Source organism: Triticum aestivum, chromosome 7A, assembly GCF_018294505.1.
Source record: "Triticum aestivum cultivar Chinese Spring chromosome 7A, IWGSC CS RefSeq v2.1, whole genome shotgun sequence".
Taxonomy (NCBI): Eukaryota; Viridiplantae; Streptophyta; class Magnoliopsida; order Poales; family Poaceae; genus Triticum; species Triticum aestivum.
Window position 1 is genome coordinate 422,334,833 of NC_057812.1, and position 12,569 is coordinate 422,347,401.

Below are 12,569 nucleotides of genomic sequence, written 5' to 3' on the forward strand. Positions count from 1 at the left end.
AAAAGACGAGATATAAGAATAGAGGGGGTCTAAAGAGAAAACACTACCCATATGCACATGAGGCAAAAGCACACAATTCACTTCAATCAATCAAACAAAGGCATACAATCGATCTAACTATCGCAAAGTGCTCGGACTACTATATTTACATGGTGGACTACTACTACTGATGAGGTGGTCTACTAGAAATATTCTACGGTTGTAGACTCCATGATATCTGCTCCTGCTTCATCCACATAGTCATCATCGCTACTATCTTGTTCCGAGTCGGTGCCGTCAATGATGATGTAGTCTTCCGGGCTAATCTCTTTGGGTTCTTCGTCTTCATCTACTGGTGTCGGGCCTCCCATAAATATTCCTAGCTTCATAGTTAGGTCGGCATTCTTATCCACCAATACTTCAATTTCTTCTTCATAATCTTCACGTGTAGCCTTGAGTTCTTCCTCTAGTTCCTTGATTCTAGTCTTAGCCTTCTTCAGATCTATCATGTCGGCGCACATCTGATTCTCCTGTCGTCGAATGTGCTGGTTTAACTCCTGAATAAAAGCTGCAATTGATCTATCTTTCCTGGTGCTGATCATCTCCCAGTGTTCATCTCGGCGCCCACAAATCTGGTAGATAGTATCCTTAAGATCCTTGCGGTAGACTTCTCCAATGCGTCCCATGGCGATGTGAGCTGCCATGCTCTTTCCTAGACTCCAAGTTGGTGCATCAAAAGAAAACTCTATCGGCTCAGTGACCGGCATGAACGTCCTTCCTGGAACTTGAACTTGAATCATCCAGCGCTCTTCTTCAGGTAAAGTGGCGTTGTAGATTCCCATGAAGCTTGGTACTCCTATGTTCAGGTATCTAGTGACTTCCTTCAAGTGGCGTCCAAAGGGTGTATCTTCATCTGGTTGTGTGAACTTATTCCTTGCATCCGCCATCCTAAAGAGTAGAAAAGATGAGAAGTCAGAAGAGAAGAGAGTGAGTAGTGATCTAGGTCTTTAGCTTAGTGGTCGTGTCCTACAGTCAGCGTGTGCTCTGATACCATCTCTGTAGCGACCAGACCTCAAACACTCTGATCTCTGTGCTCCGGTGTCATCCCTGGATCAGTAATGCTGACACCACACAGTACTCGGAGGATTTATAGCAGAGTAGCAATCACACACTTATTACATCGAGTGTCTCAAAAGAGAACATATTACAATAAATATGGCTTAAGGCCATCTAATAACGATAACAGCAGAAGGCTTGGAAGATAAGTGAGTGCATAAACTCCAACGGCATCACTAAGTACAGAACCATGACCTAAAAACTCCTTAATCATCGTCTGAAAAGTCTGCAACATTAACGTTGCAGCCCGAAAACGGGTCAGCACATGGAATATGCTGGCAAGGTAACACATAGAGAGTAATGGAATGCAACAGCTATACTATATGCATATTTGGCTGGTGGAAAGCTCTATGGTTACAGTTTTTGCGTAAAGCCAATTTTTCCCTACTTCAAAGGAATAAATTTAATTACTATCATGGTGGTTGTTAAACATTGAGAATGGTTGACAGCATTCTCAATCCCAATTAAAGTAACATCATTAAACCCAACAAAATTAACTTTAGAGTAACATGTTGAGATTCACATGAAAATCCAAGTACTACATACTCAAGATGTCCATAACCCGGGACACGGCTAATCATGATTAGTTTATTACACTCTGCAGAGGTTTGCGCACTTTTCCCCACAAGACTCGATCGCCTCCGTTTGGTTTCTCGCACTACAGGGTGTTTGAGAAACGGATGACCAAGACATAGTCTTTCAGAAGCGCTAGCACCTTATGATCGGGTAGACCGTACCACCTACATCCCCTACATCTGCTAGTCTACCACTGTAAGAGTTCGCACAACTTAGTCAACTATGCTAGAGCCCATAATAGCTTGTGGCTGCACACGAAAGTTTCTAGTATGAATAATCTCATGATCCCTTTGAGCCTGGGTGGCGGTCCAAAAGAAAAACAGGCAAGTCCTGGAAACCCCAGGTGCCTCAATCCACCCAGATGTGTGTTTAAGTTGCCACCTTAGATAAACCATTAATTATCAATCTCACATCTGTCATGGATTTCACTCACCCAATCCACGTCTACTAGCATAGCATGGCATAATAAGCAAACGTAGAAGTAACTCCCAAAGGTTTGATAATAAACAGGTAATAGGTACTACCTCATCTACTTCCCATCCCACAATTTAATTAGATCCTAATCATGCAATGTGTGAAAATTGATCTAATGCAATAAAACTGGATTGTAGAAAAAGGTATGATCAAAGTGTTACTTGCCTTGCTGATGATCCGCGAAACCTAGAGATTCGAAGTAACAGGCGGCGCACTCCGGATATTCTATCGCAGGCAAACAACAAGCATACAATAAGTACTCATCTAATGCACAGGTAAAACTCAAATAGAAGATCTAACCAGAAAGTTCAACTTAAGAACCCTGGTTTGCAAAAGAATCAAATCGAACAAGGCAAAAGAAATCAAACGGCGAAAGAAAACAACTTCGTTCTAGTAATCTGGATCTAGGGCAAATTTTACAGTAGCAAAAACATGTTTAAGTTGATTATTTGGAAAGAGGGTTTCGAGACGAAACTCCAGGCGCTTGAATCGCCTGATTCCGATAAACGAGCGAAAAGTTATACTAAAACGAAAATCGGATCAGAAATCGCGATCAGAAAATAACCGCGGAAAAATCCGATGAAAAAGAAAAACAACGATTTTTTTTAAAACAGCACGGAAAACAAGGCGGCGGCAAACCTCGGGCGGCGCGCAACTCCGGTGGCGGCGGTGGTGGGCGGCGGCGGCGGCGGCTGGGGCGCGCTAGGGTTAGGGCGGCGGTGGTGGGCTGGCTCGGCTCGGGCCTCGGGCGCGCCTTATAAAGGCCCCGGCCAGGCGGAGTCCTGGCCGAGTATGGCCCAAAGTCGGTTCCGCGATTTTTATTTTATTTTTAATAATTCCGCTCGGAAGAAAATAAAAAGAAATACTAAACGGACTCCAAAATTCACGAAATAAATTTTCCCGGGTTTCTAAAATCAAGCCCGATAAAGTGAACATTTATCTGGGCCCAAACTACAAGTTTGAAAAACGCGCATTTTTCCTAAATTCAAATAAAATACCGAAAAACTCCGAAATAAATCTTATTTGATTTTTTTATTAAATCCTCAATATTTCTATATTTTGGGAAAGTCATTTTATTCCCGCTCTCATATTTTTATAATAGAAATAATTGATGATAAAATAAATAAAATCAAATCATCCTGTTTACATAATTTGAGAAAACTCAAATATGTAAATAACGAAATCCCCAACTCTTTCCGTGGGTCCTTGAGTTGCTTAGGATTTTCTAGGATCAAAACCAAAAGCAAAATAAAATATGATATGCATGATGACCTAATGTATAACATTCCAAATTGAAAATTTGGGATGTTACAAACATGAAATTGTTGCTATTGCACCCACACATGATAGTCTTATTATCTTTTTGAATTCTCCCGACTACACTATATCGGAGAAGTTTACCCTTATTAAGGATTATATTGATGGGTTGCCTTTTACCGTTACACATGATGATTTTGATAGATATAATATGCATGTGTTTGCTGCTCCTACTTGCAATTATTATGAGAGAGGAACTATATCTCCACCTCTCTATGTTTCCCACATGATAAAATTGTAAGAAACTATTTATACTATGCATTGGCCTTTACTTTGTGTGCATGAATTGTTCTTTTATGACATGCCGATGCATAGGAAGAGAGTTAGACTTCGTTGTTGCATGATATATGTTACTTTGTGCTCAGTACTAAATTATAAATCATTGTTAATTAAAATTGGCTTTGATATACTTTGGGATCCAGGTGGATTCACTACTTGAGAACTATATGCTTAGCTTAATGGATTTAAAGAAAGCGCTGCCAGGGAGACAACCCGGAAGTTTTAGAGAGTCGTTTATTTCTGTTGAGTGCTTTTATATAGTTTAAAAACAACAAAAATAAAGAGGGTAACCCAAAACGTTTTCAAAAAGGAAAGCAAAAGTGAGAAAGACAAGCATTGTTGAAGTGGGAGCTAGCCTTGAACTTTGTTCATGCTCATGGAAACTTTGTGAATCTTGATTACAGAAACTTTTCAATAAAAATAATTATCCCCTTGTACAATTCCATTGTATTATAAAAATAATGTGCCAAGGTTTGCCTTTAGGATGTTTACATTTGCTTGATGGTTTGTACGGTGCAGGACAGAAACTTTGGCTGTAGTGCGTGATTTTACTTTTTTTTCTGGAACGTCAAATGGTTTTGATTATTTTTGAACTATCTTCCTATAAAAATTGTTTATTTTTCCTAATTTTGGTAGAATGTTTCAAGTATCAAAAGTATGGTGAATGTTCAGATTGTTACAGACTATTCTGTTTTAGACAGATTCTGTTTTTGATGCATAGTTTGCTTGTTTTGATGAAACTATCGAATTATATCAGTGGATTAAGCCATGGAAAAGTTATATTACAGTAGACATAATGCAAAAACAAAATATGAATTGTTTTGCAAAAGTACTTAGAGTAGTGATTTGCTTTATTATACTAACGGATCTTACCGAGTTTTCTGTTGAAGTTTTGTGTGGATGAAGTGTTCAATGATCGAGAAGGTCTCGATGTGAGAAGAAGGAAGAGAGGCAAGAGATCAAGCTTGTGGATGCCCGAGGCACCCCAAGTAAATATTCAAGGAGACTCAAGCGTCTAAGCTTGGTGATGCCCCGGAAGGCATCCCCTCTTTCTTCAACAAGTATCGGTATGTTTTCGGATTCGTTTCGTTCATGCGATATGTGCAATCTTGGGGCGTCTTTTGCATTTAGTTTTCATTTTTCTTTTATGCACCATGCTGGTATGAGATAGTCCTTGGTTAATTTATAGAATGCTCATTGCACTTCACTTATATCTTTTGAGTATGGCTTTATAGAATGCTTCATGTGCTTCGCTTATATCATTTGAAGTTTGGATTGCCTGTTTCTCCTTACATAGAAAACCGCCATTTGTAGAATGCTCTTTTGCTTCACTTATATTTGTGAGAGCGTGGGATATCTTTCGTGGAAAGAATTAAACTCTCTTTCTTCACTTATATCTATTTAGAGAGATGACAGTAACTGGTCATTCACATGGTTAGTCATAAAATCCTACATAAAACTTGTAGATCACTGAATATGATATGTTTGATTCCTTGCAATAGTTTTGCTATATAAAGATGGTGATATTAGAGTCATGCTAGTGGGTAGTTGTGGATTGTAGAAATACTTGTGTTGAGGTTTGTGATTCCCATAGCATGCACGTATGGTGAACCGTTATGTAACGAAGTCGGAGCATGATTTATTTATTGATTGTCTTCCTTATGAGTGGCGGTCGGGGACGAGCGATGGTCTTTTCCTACCAATCTATCCCCCTAGGAGCATGCACGTAGTACTTTGTTTCGATGACTAATAGATTTTTGCAATAAGTATGTGAGTTCTTTATGACTAATGTTGAGTCCATGGATTATATGCACTCTCACCCTTCCACCATTGCTAGCCTCTCTAGTATCGCGCAACTTTCGCCGGTACCTTAAACCCACCATATATCTTCCTCAAAACAGCCACCATACCTACCTATCATGGCATTTCCATAGCCATTCCGAGATATATTGCCATGCAACTTCCATCATCATCATATACATGACTTGAGCATTCATTGTCATATTGCTTTGCATGATCGTAAGATAGCTAGCATGATGATTTCTTGGCTTGTCCGTTTTTATGTCATTGCTACGCTAGATCATTGCACATCCCGGTACACCGCCGGAGGCATCCATATAGAGTCATACTTTGTTCTAGACATTGAGTTGTAATATTGAGTTGTAAGTAAATAAAAGTGTGATGATCATCATTATTAGAGCATTGCCCCGGTGAGGAGAGGATGATGGAGACTATGATTCCCCCATAAGTCAGGCTGAGACTCCGGACTTTACAAAAAAATAAAAGAGGCCAAAGAAGCCCAAAAAAAGAGGCCAAAGAAGCCCACCAAAAAATTAAAAAAAATAAAAACAAAAACAAAAAAACAAAAAAATGAGAGAAAAAGATAGAAGGGGCAATGCTACTATCCTTTTTCCACACTTGTGCTTGAAAGTAGCACCATGTTCTTCATATAGAGAGTCTCTTGAGTTATCACTTTCATATACTAGTGGGAATTTTCATTATAGAACTTGGCTTGTATATTCCGATGATGGGCTTCCACAAATGCCCGAGGTCTTCATGAGCAAGCAAGTTGGATGCACACCCACTTAGTTTCAGTTGGATCTTTCATACACTTATAGCTCTAGTGCATCCGTTGCATGGCAATCCCTACTCACTCACATTGATATCTATTGATGGGCATCTCCATAGCCCGTTGATACGCCTAGTTGATGTGAGACTATCTTCTCCTTTTTGTCTTCTCCACCATCATATTCTATTCCACCTATAGTGCTATGTCCATGGCTCACGCTCATGTATTGCGTGAAAGTTGAAAAAGTTTGAGAACATCAAAAGTATGAAACAATTGCTTGGCTTGTCATTGAGGTTGTGCATGATGTGAATATTTTGTGTGGTGAAGATGGAGCATAGCCAAACTATATGATTTTGTAGGGATAACTTTCTTTGGCCATGTTATTTTGAAAATACATGATTGCTTTATTAGTAGGCTTGAAGTATTATTGTTTTTATGTCAAATGATAGACTGTTGCTTTGAATCACTCGTATCTTAATATTCATGCCATGATTAGATATGTGATAAAGATTATGCTAGGTAGAATTCCACATCAAAAATTATCTTTTTATCATTTACCTACTCGAGGACGAGCTGGAATTAAGCTTGGGGATGCTGATACGTCTCCATCGTATCTATAATTTTTGATTGTTTCATGCCAATATTCTACAACTTTCATATACTTTTGGCAACTTTTTATACTATTTTTGGGACTAACATATTGATCCAGTGCCTAGTGCCAGTTCCTGTTTGTTGCATTTCTTTGTTTCGCGGAATATCCATATCAAACAGAGTCCAAACAGGATAAAAATTGACGGAGATTTTTTCGAATATATATGATTTTTGGGAAGAAAAATCCACGCAAGACGGTGCCCAAGGTGGCCACGAGGCAGGGGGCGCGCCTGCCCCCCTGGGCGTGCTCCTGACCCTCGTGGGCCACCCGTAAGGCGGTTGATGCCCTTCTTTCGCCGCAAGAAAGCTAATATCTGGATAGAGATCGTGTTAAAATTTCAGCCCAATCGGAGTTACAGATCTCCGGGAATATAAGAAACGGTGAAAGGGAAGAATTTGGGAACGCAGAAACAGAGAGACAGATCCAATCTCGGAGGGGCTCTCGCCCCTCCCGTGCCATGGAGGCCATAGACCAGAGGGGAAATCCTTCTCCCATCTAGGGAGGAGGTCAAGGAAGAAGAAGAAGAAGAAGGGGAGCTCTCTCCCCCTCGCTTCCTGTGTCACCGGAGTGCCACCGGGGGCCATCATCATCACCGCGATCTACACCAACACCTCCACCATCTTCACCAACATCTCCATCACCTTCCCCCCTCTATCTATAGCAGCCCACTCTCCCGCAACCTGTTGTACCCTCTACTTGAACATGGTGCTTTATGCTTCATATTATTATCCAATGATGTGTTGCCATCCTATGATATCTGAGTAGATTTTCGTTGTCCTATATGTGGTTGATGAATTACTATGATTGATTCAATTTGCTTGTGGTTATGTTGATGTCCTTTGGTTCCCATCATATGATTGCGCGTGTGGATCACACCCTAGGGTTAGTTGTATGTTGATAGGACTATGTATTGGAGGGCAAGAGTGACAGAAGCTTCAACCTAGCATAGAAATTGATGCATACAAGATTGAAGGGGGACCAATATACCTTAATGCTATGGTTGGGTTTTACCTTAATGAACATTAGTAGTTGCGGATGCTTGCTAATAGTTCCAATCATAAGTTCATAGAATTCCAAGTCAGGGATGACATGCTAGCAGTGGCCTCTCCCACATAATACTTGCTATTGGTCTAGTAAAGTAGTCAATTGCTTACGGGAAATTTCGCAACTCCTACCACCACTTTTCCACACTCGCTATATTTACTTTATTGTTTCTTTATCTAAACAGCCCCTACTTTTTATTTACGTACTCTTTATTATCGTGCAAACCTATCCAACAACACCTACAAAGTACTTCTAGTTTCATACTTGTTCTAGGTAAAGTGAACATCAAGTGTGCGTAGAGTTGTATCGGTGGTCAATAGTACTTGAGGGAATATTTGTTCTTCCTTTAGCTCATCGTTGGGTTCGACACTATTACTTATCGAAAACTGTTGCGATCCCCTATACTTGTGGGTTATCAAATGACAGTTAGGAATAGCCATCTCATTTTGTGCAGTGATACTAAAACCGAGGTGTGTACTTTTGATTGCGCAGATAGAAACGATATGAAGACAGACATCCCTGGTTGCGTAAATATGAAATATGGTTATTTAAGCACTGACGGTTATTGATACGTCTCCAACGTATCTATAATTTTTGATTGTTCCATGCTCGTATATTATCAACCTTGGATGTTTTATATGCATTTATGTGCTATTTTATATGATTTTGGGACTAACCTATTAACCTAGAGCCCAGTGCCAGTTCCTATTTTTTCCTTGTTTTTGAGTATCACAGAAAAGGAAAACCAAACGGAGTCCAATTGACCTGAAACTTCACGGAGCTTATTTTTGGACCAGAAGAAGGACATGGAGTAAAAGAGTTGGGCCAGAAGAGTCGCGGGCTGCCCACGAGGGTGGGGGCGCGCCCCCTGCCTCGTGGAAAGCCCGGGGACCCCCCTGCCTTGTTCCCGACTCCAACACCTCTTATATAACCCAAAACTTCTAGAAAGAATCCGAGATTAGGAGTTCTGCCGCCAGAAGCCTCCGTAGCCACGGAAAACCAATCTAGACCCGTTTCGGCACCCTGCCGGAGGGGGGAATCCCTCTCCGGTGGCCGTATTCATCATCCCGGCGCTCTCCATGATGAGGAGGGAGTAGTTCACCCTCAGGGTTGAGGGTATGTACCAGTAGCTATTTGTTTGATCTCTCTCTCTCTCTCTCTATCTCGTGTTCTTGAGTCGGCATGACCTTGATGTATCGCGATCTTTGCTATTATATTTGGATCTTATGATGTTTCTCCCCCTCTACTCTCTTGTGATGAATTGAGTTTTCCCTTGGAAGTTATCTTATCGGATTGAGTCTTTAAGGATTTGAGAACACATGATGTATGTCTTGCATGTGCTTATCTTTGGTGACAATGGGATATCACGTGATCCACTTGATGTATGTTTTGGTGATCAACTTGCAAGTTCTGTGACCTTGTGAACTTATGCATAGGGGTTGGCACACGTTTTCATCTTGACTCTAAGGTAGAAACTTTGGGGCACTCTTTGAAGTTCTTTGTGTTGGTTGAATAGGTGAATCTGAGATTGCGTGATGCATATCGTATAATCACCCATGGATACTTGAGGTGACATTGGAGTATATAGGTGACATTAGGGTTTTGGTTGATTTGCGTCTTAAGGTGTTATTTCACTACGAACTCTAGGGCTGTTTGTGACACTTATAGGAATAGCCCAATGGATTGATCGGAAAAAATAACTTTGAGGTGGTTTCGTACCCTACAATAATCTCTTCATTTTTTCTCCACTATTAGTGACTTTGGAGTGACTCTTTGTTGCATGTTGAGGGATATTTATATGATCCAATTATGTTATTATTGTTGAGAGAACTTGCACTAGTGAAAGTATGAATGCTAGGCCTTGTTTCCTAGCATCGCAATACCGTTTGTGCTCACTTTTACCACTTGCTACCTTGCTGTTTTTATATTTTCAGATTACAAAAACTATTATCTACTATCCATATTGCACTTGTATCACCATCTCTTCGCCAAACTAGTGCACCTATACAATTTACCATTGTATTGGGTGTGTTGGGGACACAGGAGACTCTTTGTTATTTGGTTGTAGGGTTGCTTGAGAGAGACCATATTCATCCTACGCCTCCCACGGATTGATAAACCTTAGGTCATCCACTTCAGGGAAATTTGCTACTATCCTACAAACCTCTGTACTTGGAGGCCCAAAAACGTCTACAAGAAGAAGGTTGTGTAGTAGACATCAAGCTCTTTTCTGGCGCCGTTGCCGGGGAGGTTAGCGCTTGAAGGTATATCTTTAGATCTTGCAATCGAATATTTTTTTCTTGTTTTATCACTAGTTTAGTCTATAAAAGAAAACTACAAAAAATGGAATTAAGGGTACCTCATATGCTTCATCTTTTTAATGTCTTCCATGAAAATAAGGATTCCGATAATTGTGCCAAATGGTTAGAAGAAGAATGCATTAGAATGTTTGGCACTAAATCTTTGTATGATGAGCATGATTGCAATGTTGTTAGTATGAATTCCTTGAATATCTATGAGGCTAATGATATGCAAAGCCACAAGCTTGGGGATGCTATGTTTGATGAAGATGATATTTTTTGTCCCCCAAGTTTTGATGAGCATTTTTTTTATGATAGCATGCCTCCTATTTATGATGATTATATTGAGGAAAGTGGGTTTGGAAGAGTGTCAAATTTAGGAAGTAATGATCCCACTACTTTGGAGGGTGTTGAATCTTATTGTGATAATTATGAAAGTGGGTTCGGAGAGGTCATGACTTTAGTTAATGTTAATCCCACTATTTTGGAAGAGTGTCAACTTTGCATACATGTGGATCTGTTAAGAATATGTTTTGTGATAGATATATTGTTGAATTTTCTTATGATCCCACATGTAATTATTATTAGGGAGGAACATATTCTTGTAGGAATTGCAATAATATCAAGTTTCCTCTCTATGCGTTGAAAATCTTGAAGATTTGCATATTTTACCTTCCTATGCAAGTTGATTCTTGTTCCCACAAGTTGTTTGCTCACAAAATCCCTATGCATAGTAAGTGAGTTAGGATTAAATGTTCTAGTTATATTCTTCATGATGCTCTCTTTATGTTTCAATTCTTATCTTTTATGTGAGCATCATTGACATCATCATGCCTAGCTAGGAGCGTTAAACGATAGCGCTTGTTGGGAGGCAACCCAATTTTATTTTTGTTCCTTGCTTTTTGCTCCTGTTTAGTAATAAATATTTCATCTACCTGCTGTTATGATTGAGTTTTATTTCTTAACTAGTGTTTGTGCCAAGTAGAACCTTTGGGGAGACTTGGGGAAAGTCTTTGCGGTCATCCTGTAAAAAACAGAAACTTTTGCGCTCACGATATTAGCTGCCATTTTGTACTGGAGAGTGCGATTAAGTTGATTCTTTTGGAAGATGATTAATAGACAAATTACTCACGTCCATAAATTTATTTTAGAATTTTTGGGGTTCCATAAGTATACGTTTGATCCATATTACTACAGACTGTTCTGTTTTTGACAGATTCTGTTTTCTATGTGTTATTTGCTTATTTTGATGAATCTATGAGTAGTATCGGAGGGTATGAACCATAGATAAGTTGGAATACAGTATATATTACACCAATATGAATTTAGAATGAGTTCACAACAGTACCTAAGTGGTGATTTATTTTCTTATACTAACGGAGCTTACGAGTTTTCTAAGTTCTGTGTTGTGAAGTTTTCAAGTTTTGGGTAAATATTCGATGGACTATGGAATAAGGAGTGGCAAGAGACTAAGCTTGGGGATGCCCAAGGCACACCAAGGTAATATTCAATGATAACTAAGAGCCTAAGCTTGGGGATGCCTTCTGGGGCATCCCCTCTTTCGTCTTGGTTCATCGGTAACTTTACTTGGAGCTATATTTTTATTCACCGCATGATATGTGTTTTGCTTGGAGCGTCATTTTATTTTCTTTTGTTTTGCTTGCTGTTTGAATAAAATACCAAGATCTGAAATTATTAAATGTTAGAGAGTCTTCACATAGTTGCATAATTATTCGACTACTCATTGATCTTCACTTATATCTCTTGGAGTAGTTTGTCATTTGCTCTAGTGCGTCACTTATATCTTTTTAGAGCACGATGGTAGTTTTATTTTGAAGACATAGATGAACTCTCATGCTTAACTTATATTATTTTGAGATTCCTAAACAGCATGGTAATTTGCTTTGGTCATGAATTTAATCCTAATATTATGGGCATCCAAGAGGGATATAATAAAAACTTTCATATAAAGTAAATTTAATACTATGAGAAGTTTGATACTTGATAATTGTTTTCAGATATAAAGGTGGTAATATTAGAGTTGTGCTAGTTGAGTAATTGTGAAATTGAGAAATAATTGTGTTGAGGTTTGCAAGTCCCGTAGCATGCACGTATGGTAAACATTGTGTGAAAAATTTGAAGCATGGGGTGTTCTTTGATTGCTTTCCTTATGAGTGGTGGTCGGGGACGAACGATGGTCTTTTCCTACCAATATATCCCCCTAGGGGCATGCGTAGTAGTACTTTGCTTCGAGGGCTAATAA